Raw genomic sequence first — 20,142 nt, 5'->3', positions numbered from 1 at the left:
CACAAGGTCGCCTCTCAACCTTCTCTTGCGGAGGCTGAAAATGTCCAGTTTCTCTAGTCTCTCCTCGTAGGGCTTGGTCTGCAGGCCCTTAACCATACGAGTGGCCTTTCTCTGGACCCTCTCCAGGTTATCCGCATCCCTCTTGAAGTGCAGCGCCCAGAATTGCATGCAGTACTCCAACTGCGGTCTGACCAGCGCCCGATGGAGGGGAAGTATCACCTCCTTGGACCTATTCGTCATGCATCTGCTGATGCACGATAAAGTGCCATTGGCTTTTCTGATGGTTTCGTCACACTGCCGACTCATGTTCATCTTGGAGTCCACTAGGATTCCAAGAACCCTTTCCACTTCCGTGCCACCCAGCAGGTCATTCCCTAGGCAGTAGGTGTGCTGGACATTTTTCCTCCCTAGGTGCAGCACTTTGCATTTCTCCTTGTTGAACTGCATTCTGTTGTTTTCTGCCCACTTGTCCAACCTGTCCAGGTCTGCTTGTAGTTGTTCCCTGCCCTCTGGTGTGTCCACTTTTCCCCATAGCTTTGTGTCATCTGTAAACTTGGACAGAGTACACTTCACTCCCTCGTCCAAGTCGCTGATGAAGACATTAAAGAGTATCGGTCCAAGGACCGAGCCCTGTGGGATCCCATTGCCCACACCCTTCCAGGTCGAAGCCGACCCATCCACCACGACTCTCTGGGTGCAACCCTCCAGCCAATTCGCCACCCACCGGACCGTGTAGTCATCCAAGTCACAAGATATACTACATTAACCTGCTAAAAACCATGTAAGGTGTGAGATGCCTGTCGGGTATCTATGTGTCTAGTAGAGACTGGCCTAGAGATTCTGGATCCCTCCCAGGTCTGATAGTAGGCCTTAGGCTAGGAGAGACATTGACCCTGACTCTATGGGAAGAAATAAAGTGTGTCCTGGAGAAGTTTCAAGAGATGTTTATTGGGAGCCTGGGTTGGACTACATTACTAGAATACTGGATTGTCCTAAAGCCATATACAATTCCAATGCGACACTCTTTTGAAAGCACAATTCAAAAGAGACACTCAAGAATCCCAGCCTAACTGAGGGAAATGGTAGGACAGGAAGTTATGAAGATGCTGAAATTAGAAGTGATTGAGAAATTGGGCAGTGAGTGGAGTAGCCCAAATGTGCTGGTGCTAAAGCCTGCCTACACCGTCCAGTTTGCATTGAATTCCACAAAGTCAGCAAAGTTTCCCAATGTGATGTGTACCCTATGCCCTGGATAGATGAGATGGTAGACAGAATAGGTAATGTCAAGTATATAACCACCTTGGACTTGACCAACAGATACTGGCAAATCCCTTTGGATTCAGTGTCTCAGGAAATGACAGCCTTTGCTACATCCCGGGGACTCTACCACTTCAAGGAATGGCCTTTCAGGATTCACAGAGCCCCAGCTGAGTGCAGCTGAGTGCAATGAGTATTTAGCCCAAAGGAAGTGAAAAGCTACCAGAGAGTGGAGCTGAGGAGACAGGGAAGAGAGTGGGGCACTGAAGCTGTGGTATCCTTTCTCCAGGTCTGAGAAAGGAACGTAGCTGAGAGTTAACCCTTGTTTATTAAGTATTTGCTTTGTTATTAAATTGTTTTCCTAGTGAAGACAATACTTCCGGTCCACTTCTGGGTCTGCCGCCAAGCACACAGTCCCGTCCCCCCCCCCCCCCCCCCCCCGCTCAGCAATCAGCCATGAGAGGACCCCGGGTGCCCCCCCAGATCCAGGAGGCACCAGTTGCCAAGCTGGGGGAGATGCTGGGGGCCCAACGTGCTCCCTGGTGGACCTGGAATTAGACCAGAAATTCTTCTGGTCCAGTTCCGGGTCTGCTGCTCCATCCACCCCAGCATCGCAGCATTCACGAGCCACCTGATACCTTGAGCCATGTAGAAAAAAACATTTAAAGCTGTGTCTATATCCAAATCGTTGAATGTTTCTGAATCTCTCTGCATTGATTCGGAGGGTTCTGATTCAATTCCGAGAGATTAAAAGGGTTTCCTGATTTGATACGGATTTGGAGATTCAGCCACCGAATTGGGCCGAATCTCCGTTGAATTGAACCAGCAACCAAAGCTTCACACAGCCTTAATGTGTACAGGGGCCCCCTGGCTGCTCAATGTCAGCACTACAAGATGTCTGTTTTTCAAGGGTTTAGCATTCAAATGTATGTTCTGACATGTCTGGGTAAGTTTTTCTAAGAAAAACAAACCCAGGAGAATTCTCCCAGATTATTTGAGCATGTATAGGCAGTCTGTGTAATGTGCTTTTGTAGATTAAATGTATCAAATAAAGGAAGATATAATTGGCCACAGGACACCTTGGCTGCTTGCAGAAGTAAAACAAAACAAAACAACTTTCCCCCTCCCTCCCCCCCCATGTTTTCCTGGAAGAAGCAGCACATTACTTCCACCCAGCTCTGTAGTGTTTGTATAGATTGGGCACTTCAGTAGGGACTTTTGGTGCTTTTATAGCTGATTCAATCAGCTATTAAATAAAATCCCACAAAAAGCTGCACTAAATCACCCAATCTATACAGATATTGGGTGAACTGGATCAACTAACGTGATGCTTCTTTTGAGCATGTGCTGGGCTCGGCACAGGAGCATGCTGAGTTTAAAATAAAGCACCATTTGTTTGTTTGTTTTTTGCAAGCAACCCCAGGGATTAGTTTCACTAAAAGATTAAAAGATCTGTGAATGATGCACTCATTCTTCTCTGCCCATGCCAGTAGAAGTACAGTGACAAAGAGATCAGCCTCAATGCACAGCAACATGGAACTAGTTCAATAATTTGGTTTCCAGTTAAATGTATGGCTTTAGATAACTAACGTTCCAGTGTTATCCCTCAATGATTGCATCACATCAAGAATGTGTGTCTTCATTTTAGCAAGGAATGAGAGCCCACAGCATTTTCATTTTACCATTATATTTTGTGATTATAGTATACAGAGTGGATCATTGCTGCTATTTTAGCACACTTCATTGCTATTTTGAATATTTACCAGATTTTTCCAGCTACCAGGACTGGGAGCCAGACCAGCTAGGAAGGCACCCGTGGCAAGTGGTAACATTGGAAATAAATATCATTTGTTAACTGAAAATGTGGAGATGCTTCATAGGCCAGTGTTAGTTTGGGACCTACATATTTTACAAATGAGGAACTGTCAGGAATACATTAAATATATAACTCAGGAAGCCTAAAACACATATGAAATAAAGACAGTGAGTGAGGTGCAAAGGGCAACTAAACTGACTGGTAACAAATAAAGAAAGGGAAAGTACCACTGGAAACCCCTTCTCCCAAGAGGAGGTCTTTATGCCCCTCTAGTGTGGGTGAATAGTCACAGATCTGTGAAGGGAAATGACTGGCATGAGAAGGACAAAGTCAAGTGGAAAACATTTCATTTGCCATCTTCCTTCTCATAAACCTAACAATCTTTCCTACAGAAATACCTCTTGGTATTAACCGCAATCATTTCAACTATAATGAAAGTTGTATGCCATCCCTTATTAAAAGAAGAGGAAGGAGGGCATTCAGTTAGCCACATATAGAATGGGAGCTGAAGCGATAAAGGAGTAACTTACACAAGAATAAAACACCAAGAACATTGTCAAGAGACAAGTTCCTCCCCGGAGTCCTTCATTTCTAATTACTGTACTTAGTAGGTTCAAGAATCTGTTGTTCATGGGCCAAACACTTTTATACCATCCATAAGCACAAATACCCATCCCTCAGTAGGGACGGTGTCTCCTATGTTCCACAGACAATTAAATTTTTCTTCCCCAGTGTAATTTTACACAGGAAGGTGACGCTCTACTCTACGTCAGCATCATATACTCTTCATTCAGCTAAGCAGTTACTTTACTAAAGGAGCTAATGAAGTATCATCCAATTTTGAAATATTTATTACTCTAAGCCACTTCAAGTATAATTTTTAAAATGTCCTGTTCTCTATTTATCTTTTTTGGAGCTTAAAGGTAGATCTAGTCTCAGAATAACTTTTGGGGGCTACACTTTATTGAAAATGCTATTTAAACACACTTTTGCGCATATTCATGTTCAATAACTTTTTGAAATACATTGGTTGTCCTAACTTCATGCTCTATTGCTATCATTAAAACAAATAACTTTTTGTGTTCCATCCCTACATCCCATCTTGCCAATATTTCACTAATTTGCTGTCTAAAAGGAATACCAGACACTACTATTTACAGGAAATCATGTAAGTTCTGCTTAATTGAACCAAGAGGCTATTTTACCTTAGGAAACCACTATTTGTGAGTTTTACATAGGTTCTTTACTTGGTTTTTGTGATAGAATGGTTTTTGAGGGAAATTTGATATTATAGGTTATAGCCATTTAGACAAAATATTAGTAGTGCTGAGACAACATAGGCAACACTCATCTTTAAATTTCTGATCTCTGTTCTGCCTGTAAATTGATCCTCATTGATCTGATATTTACACCAAATTACGTTTCATTCTAAATCACCAAAGAATACTAGAATAAAAGTAGAATCTTAAGTTGATGCAGAAAGGTGTTGCTTAAAAGTAATGTTTAACGATGGATAAAGAATCTAATGATGTGATTCCAAGCAGGCTATGCAAAGGTCAACTAGTGGGCATGCAAAATTGACCTCTCAGAAACTGATTTGAAACAAAATGAGGTAAATAAAACCCACTGGGCATGTCCCCATGAGTGCACACATGTGTTTCCCTGGGAACAAATAGCAACTGCACATAGTTGTATCACTGCTACTTGTCCCCGGGTAATGCCACTGCTCTTGCGCTCTTGTGTGCAGCAAATTGCCCTGGGTGGGGTAGAGGAGGCTGGGACCAGTACCTGGGCTGACCCTACCAGCCTTACCTGGGGTCCTGAGGGCCTCTTACGGCTGCAGTGGAGGTGATTTGGGTGCCCAGACCCTGGCTGGCAGCTGGAGCATGGCTCTGGCTAGCCATGCTCCAGTTTCGAGTGGCGTATACTGCAGCCATGTGCGCCATCCCGCTTTTTTTAAGTGTTTAGTTTAGATACAGGGATTTCCCGGTATCTAATTTTGGCACCATGCTGCAGCACAAGAAACTTTTCATGTGCGCTGCATGCATTTTGTGGTGTCTCAAAAGCCTGAGGCGCTGCAAAATACACATTCCTACTTGCCTAGACATACCCACTGTGCCTTCCCTGAGGCACAAGTGCCATATTTTCTTTATTTTATTTTAATTTCTATTCCTGTGCAATGAAGAACGAAGGAAAAATGAGCTTCAGGACAGTGCAATGCTTTGCCAGACTAGTGATAATTCTGGCCTTGTTGATTATCTTGTCATTCCCCCCCATTTCTTGTGATAAATATATAAATTTGCAGCTAGGCTACAGTGGCAGCTTGCCTTGTTATGCTCTCACAAACTGCAAAGGCAGGATGTATCATTGTAAATAATAATACCTAGCTCCTACATAGTTTAAAACCAGTGTCACACTATTTTGTTGTAGATAAACTTTGTAATTATCTAGAGAATAAATACAGTTTTTCCATACATATCCTCCCAAGGTACTATTCTTTTATTTTGAAGAACTGAAGCAATCGATTCAAAGTTTATTAGCTTGAATGGAGAAATCTATCAGCTGCTGCTAAGATCTTTCTTTAAAGAAAATTTAGAACAGTCTCTAAGTTGCAGTAAAACAATTCCAAACCAAGGTCTCATAAAGACATCTTGATATAAGACAGTGTGTGGATTTAAATCATTTTATGAGAAATGAATGCTTCAGAACAAAATGTTTCACCTCTTCCAAAATGTCTTCCTTTCTCACTGTTGTTTGTTTTAATCTCTGGAGACAGAGAAGGAGAGAGAGAGAAAGAGAGAGAGGGTTTTTTTGAGTTCTGCAGTAGCCTCAGCTCAAGGATTTAAGAAATTGCCTTATACATTAGCGTAGTTCTTTAGAGCTTCAGGTCAAGACAATGCTTTGCTTCACAACCTGCTCTACCTTTCAACCCCCAAAGAACACTACGTTGTCTTCCTACCAGATTTCTGTAAAGTTCTATGTCTTGCAATCTCATTTATCTGTTGTCAGCCCTGCATAGCACAGCTTCATATTGCTAGGATACAGTAAATGTTTTTAAAAGCAAAAGACCTCCCCTTTTTCCTATTGCTATCTACAAAATAAGGCTAGATTTTGCCCTCTGATACATGTGCAATTCCCAGTGAAGTATAAGGGAGTTCTGTAGATGGGCTGAAAGGTAGAATTTGACTCTAAAGATTTATGCAGGTTTACACATATAGGATAGCCTTGATTATATTCCCTAGAAAAAAAGCGTAATCCCCCTAAAGAGTACAATTTGGAGGATCACTGTGCTTTTTTCAGTCTTTGGATTTATGAGACCTTCAGTCTATTACTTCAAAATGCACCAGCCGGAGCATTAGCAGAAGACACCCATTTCCCAATCCGATTTCAATTGTAGGCAATGCTAGAGAGAAGCAGTATGTGGCAAGATCATTTCACTTCTGTAGCAATAGGAATTCTGTACCAGGCCTGGAGAAGGGAGGTGAGGTGGTGGTGGTGGAATCATGTGATCTACAAGTAGGCCAGTGGCAGTGACCTAGAAACTTCATGTAGAAGGAAGAGACACGCAGAGTTGGGTTGCAGAGGTGAAATGCATTGTGCAAGAAAGGCAAGTTTCACTGCCCATGCAACAGGGATTTGTTATAGACCTCAGAACATTCTGCTCCTCTTATTTCATGGCTTAAGACTATTCTGCTGTCTCCCAGGCATTCCTCAGAAAAACACAGACATGGCCTTATGCAGCGTGACTACCAATTTTGCAGTCACTTCTTTAGTGACCATGTGATTATTTCCTCTCTCGCAATAGTTCGTATTTTAAAAAGAAACCCTTGCCACACACTGGAACCGACAGCTCCCTTTGCCAGGTGGCATAGTATCTATGTCATTTAATAACTATTTGTTACATTTTCGTTTGCTGGCTCCTGTTTTCTGAAGCAGTGTCAAGGGGACTGAGTCTCCACATTTTACTAACAAAGAGCAGAATTAAACTTAAATAGACTTCTGAGTAAAACAGCCTCAATTTAATTTTAAAGTGTTCATTCTAGAAATGGAGGACTATATAGTTAGCAACAGGAGAAAAAAAACCAATACATGTTTTTGTAGAGTGCTGTTGTAGATGCAAGATCCAGTTGCTTTGTATTTTTGGCATGCGGCCATACCACCTCGGGCTGTGATCATGCCAGATCTCATAAACTGAGCAGGGCTAGGCCTGCTCAGGAAAATATTTCGATGAGGAACCCTGCAAGGCAAGCACAGGTGTTGTTAGTAAGTATGCATGTAACACTCTCTACGAATCACTTTACACTGTAAACATGGGTATTAACAGAAATTATGTACCTGGAAACAGCAGCGATGGCAAGCGCCCCAAATGGTGAACCAAACAGAAGCAATTGTCACATGCAAACACACACATGCATGCTCATGTCTGTAAATTGATCAGTTTTCAAAGTGAAAAAAAACTGGAAAATAAAGCATAGTGGGAGAGAAAATAGCATGCTTCACTCTGTGATGGTTTCATTTTTCTTTGCTAGTCCAAACCTCCCCCCACACTGGGACCTTCTCAGACACAGCACCTGGTTTACCATTTCACTCCCTTTCCTCTGCCAGTCCAACATCTCCCCCTCAGTTCAGAACCTTTCAAGCCATTTTTCAACTCCTTCAGCTTAGAAACATATATACCTATGAGTGTAATCACTTCTCCCTTCCACCGTTTCCATGGCTTTTTCACCTTAGCCCCAAACCCTCTCCTACCTAATTATCAGGATCAGAAAGCTTCCTACCATTACCCCACCTATATATGCAAACAAACAAACAACAGACCTCTTCCTCTTGCAACTTGTCATCCATTATCAGTCTCAGAAACCTCCCTATTAATTGCTGAGTTGCAAAAACAGGAGCACAAGTGGCAAAGAGCATATACATCTGAGCTAAAATACTCACACACAAGCTCTGCCCTATTCATCTTCCTGCTATCTGTTTTCTCAATAATTGCCTACAACCTGGTTGTGTTTAGACACAAAACATGTTTATACAATATAATCAGCCTTTACACCAGAGTGAGAATTGAGTAGACGCATTATGGTCAGCCTTATGCCTATGTAAATTACTGTACTCCAGGGTAAAACTATCACTTAGGAAAACAGAAGCATCTAAATTATACTGGTATATATGTCATGTGTCTGTCATATTTCATCCTGTTCACTAAGTGCACAGAGGTTTTTATTAGCTCTCCCAACCTTTGTGGGGAGGGAGAGGAGGCTCTGTAATACCACCTACTGAAAACAGCAACCTTGGAAGAGCTGATCATCTCTCTCCCGGACACTTGCATATTCTATATCCATGTATAAGAGTGATATAACACATGTGTCTTCACTCTTGTGTGTTCAATACCAAAAAAGTGCCTACAGATGTTGAAGAAGCTTGTTGAGGAGGTGCTCTAACTGTGGCACTTTACACAAAAGAGCCATTGAATCCAACAGGCATTCACCTTGAGTGTAGGGGCTCAGAGCCAGCCCAGGCCAGCAGGTAGGGGTGCTCCAGCACTCAGAAGGTGTGAGAGCCCTGGGGTGAGGCTGGGGAGACTGGGGGTGAGGCTGGGGCTCATGACCACCAGATCAGCCCCACAACAGCCCCTCGGATGTAGGTGGAATCACTCAAAATTAACCCTTAATGTAAACCTGTACATGAGTTCACTAAGGTGCTGTACTCTAGAGTGCTTTCATGTGATAGTACGCCAGATGAGGGTTAGCTTTTCATGCAATCCACCATTTTTAAAGTACTCTGCAACCCTGAGCATTTGTTATGTTATGGTTACACAACGCTTTTCACAGCCCTGTCACAGAAAAAGTGTGACTTCTGTACACACCCAAAGTTCTCCTAGTAGCAATCACCTGTACAACCAACTCCTGCTGCTTCCAGCTCCTACCTTTGTAGCAGCAGGTATCCCTGTCTGCAGCTAGGGCTATTGCAAATTGAAGTATGACTTATTTGCTTCATTAGTCTGAAGTCAAGCAGAAGGCAGGGTAGATTTGCACCTTATAAACTAATGAAAACAGAGATACATGATGAAGGGAGCTTTAGCTCACAAAAACTTGTTCTACAAATGTAATTAGTTTATAAGGTGCATATATACCCAGCCTCCATATTGCAGCAAATCTGTCACATGTGCCAGGTAGAGACATTACACTTTGACCAGTACAAGTGATTGGAAATCTGTCCATATCCATAACAGAACAAAAATTCAGCACACACAGACTAGTTTAAAAATGACAGAACCTGGTCTAAGATTTGCCCACCGCTCCCGCAACACCAAAGGTGAATGTATGTTCTGTTCACTACCCATCTAAACTGTGCTGCTTACTGAAAACTGTGTAACTTAGATCAATTACAGCTCAGGTTTCTTGAATGTCTGTGCCTAGTCATTGTTACTGATGTGACTAAATTGCTTAGTACCTTACAGGTAGGTGTTTTCTTTTGGAAAGAATATTGCTTATCACTAATGTTCTCTAAATATGCCATAGTATTTTCACAAGAAGAGGAGTATTACTGTTGTGTCAAAATTCCCAACTAACTAAATAGTCTAAATATTATCAATGTAACAGTCATTCTTCACTTCCTATTTTAAGTAGCTCTTTAGTTTTGCTGTCTGCTATAGATAATTACTGTGTCCTATTCTGGAGATGACTACATTTTATTCATATACATATTCTTTTAATTCTGTAAAAATATTTGGAAATCCTTTTGGATAAATTCAGAGAGATGACACTTTAATTGATTTAATTCATGCCATGCACTTATTGGACTGCATATCTAATTAATATTATGATGTACCTGAGACTATAAATAGAGGAGCAGTAGTCTATACCAGTAGTGTTCAACCTTATTGCCCAGCAGGCCTGATGGACAGTGCCTGGTCCATCTATGAGCTGGATCAGCTGGTGGTCACAAGCTAGCACCTGGGGCAGGCATGGTGGGGCCCCATCCAGACATGCAGAGGGGAGCAGGGAGCAACCAGGCCCCAGCCATGCAAGGAAAGGGGGCTTGGCCCAGCCCTGATCCAGCTGCATGGAGAGAAGGGGGTGTAGACTAGCTCTGAGGGGGAGGGAGCATGTGCCAGCCATGACCCACTATAGGGGCTTGGGAATTTGGCAGCAGGACCGGTGGCGGTATTAATTGTTATTGCTCTGCCCCCGCTGCCAAATTTCCTGATGCATGGGGAGCCCAATGGGCTTGATGCCATGGCTCCATGGGCTGGATTTGGCCTGTGGACTGGGGGTTGAACACCATGGTCTCTATGTTAGTTGTCCAAGGTGACAGTCAACTTGAAATCTATTTACTTGGGATAATTACAAGTTAAATTATTTTTAAACGTGCCCTCACTCAGCTTCCTACCATAACCACAATGATTTTTTACCAGGACATTTTATCATTGTTAAATGTTTTCTTTTTCCATACATCCCAGTTACTGCCTGCAAGTTTAATTTCATTATAGAATGAAAGAGTGAAACTGACCATGCAGAAAGTTTGTGTTAAAAGAAAAGAATAGATGGAATAAATTATAACAGAATGGGAAATCTGATTTAAGTGTAACTTTAGATAACAGGGTGGTTTTCTTAAATTGACAGCATTGAGAAAGCCCGTGCAGAAGTGCTAAGTGAATGCTCATTACTATAGAAAACGTTATCTAGATAAAACTTGGAAATTAGTGAATCTGGTTAAAAGAGAAATCAATTCATGCATTCATAATTATTACTGAAAAATGTGTAATCGTAGCCCTTTATATTGCAAGACATTTTGTGCTAAGTCTGTGAAACCCATTTACTTCAGGTTCAAAGCAGCAGTTTATAACGTCATATTTTACAAATAGTATTCACTAAAGATGGGAAGTTTAGATTAAAGAGAACATCATAATTTGCATTTCAATAGCACTTTCTACTGAACCACTTTATAAATATTAATGCTTGATCCTACTCCCACTGAAATCAATGACAAAACTCTCTCTGAGGTCAATAGAGGCAGAATCTGAACCTAATTCCACAAGGACCTGATTCTGTGAACCTTATGCATGCTGAATAACACTTCACTGTGGAATACAGAGTAATGTAAAGAAACTTGAGCTAGTTCATTTGGATGCCATCCAGTTGTAGTGAGGCAGATTTCCATGGGGGCTAATTTACCTTTCAGCAGGGTAAGTAAGCAAATTAACCCATGTGCTGCTCAGTGCTAACATAGCTAGAGTGCTTACAATACCTCAACTAGATCATTTAGACATCGCCATGTATTGTACCCTTTGTATAGCTCTGTTGATTGTAAACTAAGGGTCATGGTGTTAGAATGCTTAAGTGACTTGCTACAGATGCAGAACTGTGAGCTTGAGTCTTGGTCTGGAAGTGGGCCAAGTGCCGACTCCAATTGCCCCAGCTGTAAATTGGTACTTTGGGAGTTAAAGATGCACAGATAGGTTGCTAGCCATATTACTCCCTTGTGTGCTATTGACTAGACAACAAGCGTTCTCTTATTATGTTAGTCTAATGGGCCATCTAGACTCAGGCATACCCTCACCTGTGGAATACCCTGTAATTCAGTACAATAATATGGTCTCCCTTTGAGGTATGTTAGTCTATCTGACTGAACCATTCATAGCAAATAAAGGGCAGAATTCTGTTTCCCTTTGTTCATCTCCGTGGGAATTTTCTGGCTGTGTAAGAGGAGTTTTGGCACTTATGTACAAATAATGATTCTACTTCCCTGCACTATGGATGCATACTGTGTGTACATAGATTGTGCATGTGTGGGTACACACTGGCTGGACAGGTATGTGGCTAAGTACATATATGCATTCTGTATGCAAAAGACTGTCTAAGTCATGATAGTATAGCCAGTTGGAAAATCCTGGCTAACCAATGTTAAGTAGTAGAGGAGGAGGAGGATTCCCCTATGTTTTAGTCTCAGTAGTTGAGTGGTTAGGATGATCACCAAGAAAGCAAAAGTCCCAGGTTCTGGGGCCCTCTTTCCCAAGGAGGGGTTTGACCATACATGTCTGATTTTCAAGTATCCATCATGTCACCGATAAGGCGCTTCTTTTGAAGTTGGCTTCCTGGACAGCCAAAGAGACATAGATAGGCGAGGCCAGGAAGAGAAGAATACATAAAGGTGTATGGCTAAGTGAGACAGCTGCTAGCCTGGGCCCTTGCTCTTCATGGGACAGAGACTTCCCTTCTGCTCTGCATCCATTTTATCCAGTGCAGTGAAGTTGAGCAGTGGCTCAACTTCAAAAGGAACACAGGAGAAGGGTCTATAGAATCCTAACCTGTGCCAGTGCTGGAGTCAGAGATACAGGTTCACATCCCTGCTGGGCAGAAGGCCACTGGAACATGGGTCTCTGACTTCCTGGGTTAGTGCCCCTACTGTTGAGTCAGAAACTTATGCTCACATCAGATGCATAACTGTAAATTTTGGCAGCCTGGGTTTAGTGTGGGGCAGAGGAGGGGAGGAGTGAACACTTATCTGCTTACTCTGGGCTGTGACAGTTGTGGCAGCAACATGGGTTGCTGCTGCCTCAGTGCAAGGTCCCGAAGATGAAAGGCTGAAAGGGTAGTGGCATAGGCTCTCTGGGAGCTAGTTTTCACCATTTCCCCATTTGTTCCCCATTCCCACTATTTCTTCCTCCCCTCCCCCACCGAAGTTATCCTGCTGGTTTAGGTCCATGCATACATATATAGCCACATACATGCTCAGTATATGAGTGCATACTTATGCATCTACCTTTCAGAGAGAGGTCCAAAACTGGCCAGGCACATGGCTAGAAAACGGTCATATGGGCACAAACAGAAATAGAATCCTGTCCAAAATGTAGTATTATTTTAATCCTTGGCTCCCTTTACAAATCATTAGTGAAGCATTTCTGATTCTTCCTTTATATTATATTATGTGATGAATAATTATGAGAAGTGTGCTATTGATTTGCATACCACACTTCCCCAAATAAACCATGCAACTCATTTTGGGAAGGCAGAATTTAAAAAAAAAAATCTTTGCAAAATCTCTCCTGCCATGGAACTGGCTCACTCAAGGCACAATCCTCCAACTGCATGTACCAGGGGTGGAGTCCTATCATCATAAGCACTCCTCTTCCTCCTGAGAACTGCAGTTTTTTTAAAGCTGTGAGAGGGTTACACATAGCCCTGAAACATGAGGAGGGAAAGCTGACAAGGAGATTCTTCCCAATGCGTGGAGCCACACCACTGAGCACAACCCCTTGCCATCGTTCCAGAACAGCTGCCTCCATTAAGACAGGCACACCAATTTGGGATAGCTAATTTTCAAGGTGCCACATGTGGTTTTTAATGTTGAATAAATATAGTGGTTTTTAATGTAAAATAATTCTTTCTTCTTCCATTTAAAAAAAAAACTTTAGATTTCCTTTATGTAAGGATTAGGTCATGGATTGTCTGGCCTAATGGTGAGGCCACTGCGGAAGGGCAGGAGCCAAACCACAGGCTGTGCCAGAAGTCAGGAATCAAAGACTAAGTTACCAGGAAAATCAAGGAGCAAAGCTTAAATCACTGGCTGAGTCAAGGTTCAGGAGTCAAAAGCCAGTGCCAAGTCAGGATGAGCCAGAAAACAGAGCCAGAGACCAGCTATGTCAGGAGCTGGAACTTTACAAGCCAAGCTTTACAGCCAGATGGTCAACCAAAAGTCAGAGACTAAGGACACAGACAGAAGTGGCGATTTTCACCCAATCTGGCCACAGAATGTGGTCATTAGCCATGACCAAACACAAGTGGACAGCTGCAGACCACTTAAAAAGTGGCCAGTCAAGTGAAAATCTGAAATCTGAGGGGTCAGATGGAGATGTTTCAAAACAGAGCATCTTCTGTAACTTATCTGCCTGCCTGCCTGCCTGCCTGCCAGCCTTTCACAGTTTTCAGAATGGGAGGGGGGAAAGCCAGCGGAGGCAGTTTGATCTGGGGGGGTTTCAGCCCCTGCTGGAGTGTGGAATGGGTGTATTGGAGCACCCTGCCCCAGAAGGTGAAGGAACTCCAGTTCACCCATCCCACCATCCAGTGCTATCTGGGAGCCCCTAGAATGAGCTCCTACTCCTCTCTTTCTCCCCTCCCATTCTGAAAACTTTGCAGCCTCACAGGGAAGAGGGACCATTGCTAAAGGAAATGGACCTCAGACTGGCAGCCAGCAGCAAGATTCCCCTTCCCCCTGGAACTAACAATGAACTTCTGTTTGGTCTGGGGGATTGTTGTAACTCAGAACACTTCCTGCAAAGCATTCTCACGTATAGCAGGGAGCTGCACTTCTGCCTCCATTCCAAGTTGCTAGATCCAAGGAGAATATCCAAAAAGCCAGAGTTCAGGAACATAGCCAAGCAGGATCAGGAACCAAAGAATGAAGGACAGGATCAGATAGGTTTACCAGAGCAGACCTTCAAAAAAAAATTACTAGCTGACCTGAAGCCTGCTGCTACAGCTGGAACTAAATGGGGAGGCTGCTCTCTTCAGCAGTCAATCCCAAGGCCCTAACAGTGCTCGGGTGGAATCATAACCTGGGGTAGGAAGGGCTGCCAGCGCATGCAGGTGTGGCCAACTAGGCAATTTGCTCATGCTGGGCTGCTGCTTAGGGCTCCTTACACATTAATCCCTTAGAATGACTGGGCAGCTAAGGCATTTTTACATATGCTCCCAGGAGGTGCTTTAATTAGAGGAGCTCTGAGAGTCACTCTAATTAAAGCGCCTGCAGCATCTCATTTTTCTGTATCCCCGCCCTTCAAAATGACAGCGGGGGCACTTTAAGTAAAATTTGTCAAATGAGCTTTAGTTAAGCTTGAACGAGCTTGTCGAATGAGCACCTCACTGCTATTTTGAAGTGCGGGGATGCTGATACACAAGATGCAGTGGCTGGCTGGAGCATGCTAATTAGCATGCTGTGGCAGACTCAATTAATCAAGTCTCCTCCAACGTGCTGTAATTATAGTGCATCGGAGCAGTCTCCCTGCATGTGTACAAGCACCCCTAGATCTTACAACATAGTTTCTACTCACTGATTATATGTTTTTAATGTTTAACATGGGGTGCTGATAAACGTTGAAAAGCAAGTATCTTGCACAAGTTTTCAGCTGGGAAAAAATGTCTTAAAGTTTGCATAACATTCTTCATGAATGGCCTAAAATGGTGCAAATACTCATATGCTTTAGATAAAATGATCCTGGAAAGGTACAGAAAATTGAACCTGAAGCTTTTATTCTTAAGATTTTGTGTATCTTCTCCTTTTACTCTAGGTCCATATTAGTGGCAGGAAGATTTTGAAAGCACCAAGGCAGTTTTACAGCCCACTACAACTGAAAGTCAGTAAACATCTCTCCCTTCATATTTTTTTTGTAAATCTCCACATATCACTATATTAGTCTTATCACCTCTACACATGGTTAATCTGAGGCATCAAGAAGTTTAGTGACTTATCCAGGATTGCAGAAGTTAATAGCAGGGCATGTAATCTTATCCAAACCTCTGCTCTTTCTCATAACTCATGAATAGCTTCCTATGCACCAGACCAAACTGGAACTTACGTATTTTTTAACAAATGGCTAAGATTTTTCTCCCATTTCCACTATCAAGCCAAAACCAGAAATGTATGTGTTACAGCACTACAGTGGAGGATTAGTCTCATGTTCTTTCATGTCACAGTTGAAAGCAGAAGTGACAGAAATCTTATGAGGTGGCATGTTTTACCATTTTTCTAGTCCAGTCTAAAGATAATAACAATGTTTAGATAAACACATACGTGTTTACATGTTTGGTTGGGCTTAAACCAAATCTCAAATATTTGAGGATCACCTATCATTAACATTAAGAAAAATGGTCATTTATTGTATTGGTATTATTGCAATGGTATTATTACAGATGTAGACTCATAATACAGTGATGAACTGAAGAGACCAGTGTAAACTAGAGCTTATCCTATAGCTGCTGGGAATATTTGCCTAACTAAGCAACATCTGGTCAGTGTTAAGCATGAATCACCTTACTCTCAGTAAATATTGATAATAAATACTGAATCAGCAGGGACTAGAAAACAGTCACCTCCGCTGACTTTCTTACAATCAATTTATTTTAATAAAGCAAAGTAAACAGTTTCTGTGATTTGTTTGAGATAAAGTCAATTTTTGAAGAAAAGCAGAACAGTTCCTAAATTGCTTTCTGTCACCACAGTTATACAGAACAAAATATTAAATAAAGTCAATGGGACTTAGGGTCCCATTGAATAAAAAACCCCCACTACATACTTTTTATACTTCTTTTACAGTCTGGAGTATGTATGTTTGTATGATTTTGTTTTGTTTTGTTTTTTAATTTCAGTAGTTAAGCTGATACCGCCAAAGCCCAGGTCTTTACTAGGAAATGAAAAGCATATTAATAGATTTCATAGATTTCATAGATTTTTAGGGTCAAAAGGGACCTCAGTAGATTATTGAGTCCAACCCCCCACCCTGGGCAGGAAAGAGCTCTGGGGTCAGATGACCCCAGATAGGTACTTATCTAGTCTCCTCTTAAAGACCTCCAAGGTAGGGGAGCGTACTTCCTCCCCTGGAAGCCCATTCCAAATTTTGGCAACCCTCACCGTAAAGAACATTTTCCTAATATCTAATCTAAATCTGCTCTCCATCAGTTTATGGCCATTGTTCCTAGTAACCCCAAGGGCCGCCCTGGTAAACAGAGTATCTATTCCTTGTTGCCCCCGCCCTCCGCAATGAGATTGTAGAAGATCCCCTCTCAGCCTTCTTTTGCTGAAGCTGAAGAGATTCAGGTCCCTCAGTCTCTCCTCATAGGATGTTACTTGCAGGCCCTTAACCATATGGGTAACCATATGGGTAGCCCTCCTCTGGACCCTCTCAAGGTTATCCATATTCCTCTTGAAGTGCCGTGCCCAGAAATGGATGCAGTACTCCAGCCGCGGTCTTACCAATTCTGCTTAGAAAGGAAATATCACATCCTTAGACCTGTTCGTGATGCACCTTCTAATGCATGAAAGTATGGCTGGCTTTACTTAGCACTTTGTTACATTGATGACTCATGTTCATTTTAGAGTTGAGTGTGACTCTGAGAACCTTTTCTGCTGCTGTGCTGCTTAGAAAGTCACCTCCCAGTCTGCAGGTATGCTGGTAATTATTTCTCCCTAGATTCAGCTCTTTGCACTTAGCTTTGTTAAACTCATCCTATTCTGTTCTGCCCACTTTCCTAATCTGTTCAACTCCACCTGAATCCACTCCCTTCCCTACAGTGTGTTTACTTTGCCCCATAATTCGGTGTCATCCGTGAATTTGGACAGAGTGCTTTTCACACACTCATCCAAGTCACTGATGAAGACATTGAACAGCACTGGTCCCAAACCTTGGGGAACTCCCCTGCCCACATTTTTCCAGGTCAAAAATGACCTGTCTACCACCACCCTCTGGGTGTTTCCCATAAGCGAATTCTCCACCCACCTGACCGTGTAATAATCTACATCACAACCACTTAATTTATTTATAAGAATGGGATGCGACACTGTATCAAAGGCCTTTTTAAAATCCAAGTACATGACATCTACCTCAACTCCTGCATCTAAGCATTTTGTGACCTAGTCATAAAAAGAAACAAGGTTAGTCAGGCAGGATCTACCTGCTATGAAGCCATGCTGGTTGCTATTCAGCATTATTTTCCCTACTGCACTCCCACAAATGTGATCCTTAATAATTTTTTCAAAGGTTTTCCCAAGGATAGAGGTGAGGCTGACCGGCCTATAGTTACCCAGATCATCCCTTCTCCCCTTCTTGAAAATAGGCACCACATTGGCCATTTTCCAGTCCTTTGGGACCTGTCCTGAATGCCATGAGTGCTCAAACAACCTCACCAGTGGTTCTGCTATGACACTGGCCAATTCCTTCAGCACCCTTGGATGAAGATCATCAGGGCTTGCTCACTTAAACATGTCCAGCCCTGACAAATGACCCTTCACTAGGTCAGCACTAACTGTTGGTGGGTTGGAGTCCCTCTTGTGCCTGTCTGTAGCCTGCTTGGGAGATATGTCTTTATCCTTGTTCAGGAATACAGATGCAAAGAACTCATTTAGGAGCTCAGCTTTGTCCCTCCTATCTGTTACCAGTTGCCCTACTCTGTCCTGCAGGGGTCCTATGTTGCCATGTGCCTTCTTTTTGCTCCCTATGTACCTAAAGAAGGACTTTTTGTTGCCTTTAATTTTTGTTGCCAGCCTGAGTTCCATTTCTACTTTGGCCTTCCTGATTCCCTGCAAGTGAGAGCCAAGCTGGTATACTCTTCCTTGGTGGTTACCACCTGCTTCAACAGCCTGTATGCCTTTCTTCTCCCCTCTAGGCTCTCCTGGATTTCCCTGTTCAGCCAAGAGGGTTTCTTGGCTCTTTTGCCTCCCTTTATGTGCACTGGGATGGTCCCCTTTTGTGCCTGAAGGATCATTCCCTTGAGGAATGGCCACCCTTCCTGGACTCCCATCTCACCAATGCTCTTGCCCTTCAGTGCCTCACTTACTAATCTCCTGAGCTCACTAAAGACTTTCTGAAGTCTAGCACTTCTGCCCCACTGGTTATCTTTCCCACCTTTCATCGGATAGTGAATTCTAACAATTGGTTGTCACTCCCCTAGGTTACCCTGTATCTGCAAATCATCCACCAGGTCATGCCCTGTAGCAAGCACTAAGTCCAGTAAGGCATTTCTCCTAGTGGGACCGTATATCTCCTGTGTTAGGTGAAGATCCTGTATGCTGGTTAGGAACCTACATGAAAGGGCAGATCTAGCTGATTGCTTCTCCCAGCAGATGTCAGGGTAGTTTAGTTCACCCATGACAACCATGTCCCTTGAGTGTTCGGCCTCTGAGAGCTGCCTCAAGAATTCCAGGTCTAACTCATCCTCTTGGTGTGGTGGTCTGTAATAGACAGCCCCCCCCCCCCCCACCCAAACACCTTCCCCACTACCAAGTCACTTTCCCCCCAACCGCCTTATATTCTAACCCACAGTACCTCAATTTGCCCCTCTTCTGATCCCATATTGATTATTGAAGATGTGTATGGCTCCTTAACATAGAGAGTAATGCCTCCCCCCTTTTTCCCCACTCAATCTCGTCTGTACAGCCTACAATATTCTTACAACATTATATTGCGCTGTACATGGGGCTACACCCTAATGCTATTCAAAGACTGAAATTGGTATAGAATGCAGTAGTGTATTTATTGAGAGGACTGCTGGCAACACAGGCCATGAATACTCTGGGACTACCAGTGGCTGCCTATTTGTATCTAGCTGGAATGTGTGGCATTGATTATGAACTATAAAGCCTATCCAAGGTAGGGTCAGCATTAATCTCACAGATTCATAGATTGTAAGGCCAGAAGGGACCTCAGATGATCATCAGGTTGAGCCCCCTGCACCAAGCAGGAAAGATAAGAAGAACTAGATTTGGGGCTCCTGAGGCAGCTCTCGGAGACCATAAAAGCTAAAGAGGCGGTAGTCATGGGGGACCTAAACTACCCAGACATCTGCTGGGAGACGCAGATGGCAAAGTCCCACCATTAACGCAGGTTTCTAACCTGTGTACAGGACCTCCACCTGACACAGGAGGTACACGGTCCCACTAGGGGGAATGCCATACTGGATCTGGTATTGGCAACGGGGGATGACATGGTAGGGGACCTACAGATCGGTAGCCATCTGGGGGGACAGTGATCACCTAATAATAGAATTCTTCATAAGACGTCGAGTAGGTAAGGTAACTAGTAGGGTGAAAATGCTAGACTTTAGGAAAGCTGATTTCAATGAACTCAGGCGATTAGTCAAGGACGCACTGCAGAGTAGGAGTTTTGAAGTGATGGGAGCCCAAGAAGGGTGGCTGTGCCTTAAGGAAATGATCCTTCGGGCACAAAGTGAGACGATCCCGATGCGAGAAAAAAGAGGGAAAGGGGCCAGGAGGCTTCCTTGGCTGACCAGAGAAATCCAGGGAAGCCTAAAGGACAAAAGGGGAGCACATAAAAAGTGGAAACAGGGAGAGATCACCAA

Source organism: Alligator sinensis, unplaced genomic scaffold, assembly GCF_000455745.1.
Source record: "Alligator sinensis unplaced genomic scaffold, ASM45574v1 scaffold808_1, whole genome shotgun sequence".
NCBI classification, from domain to species: domain Eukaryota; kingdom Metazoa; phylum Chordata; order Crocodylia; family Alligatoridae; genus Alligator; species Alligator sinensis.
Note: the sequence above shows the minus strand (reverse complement) of the source record.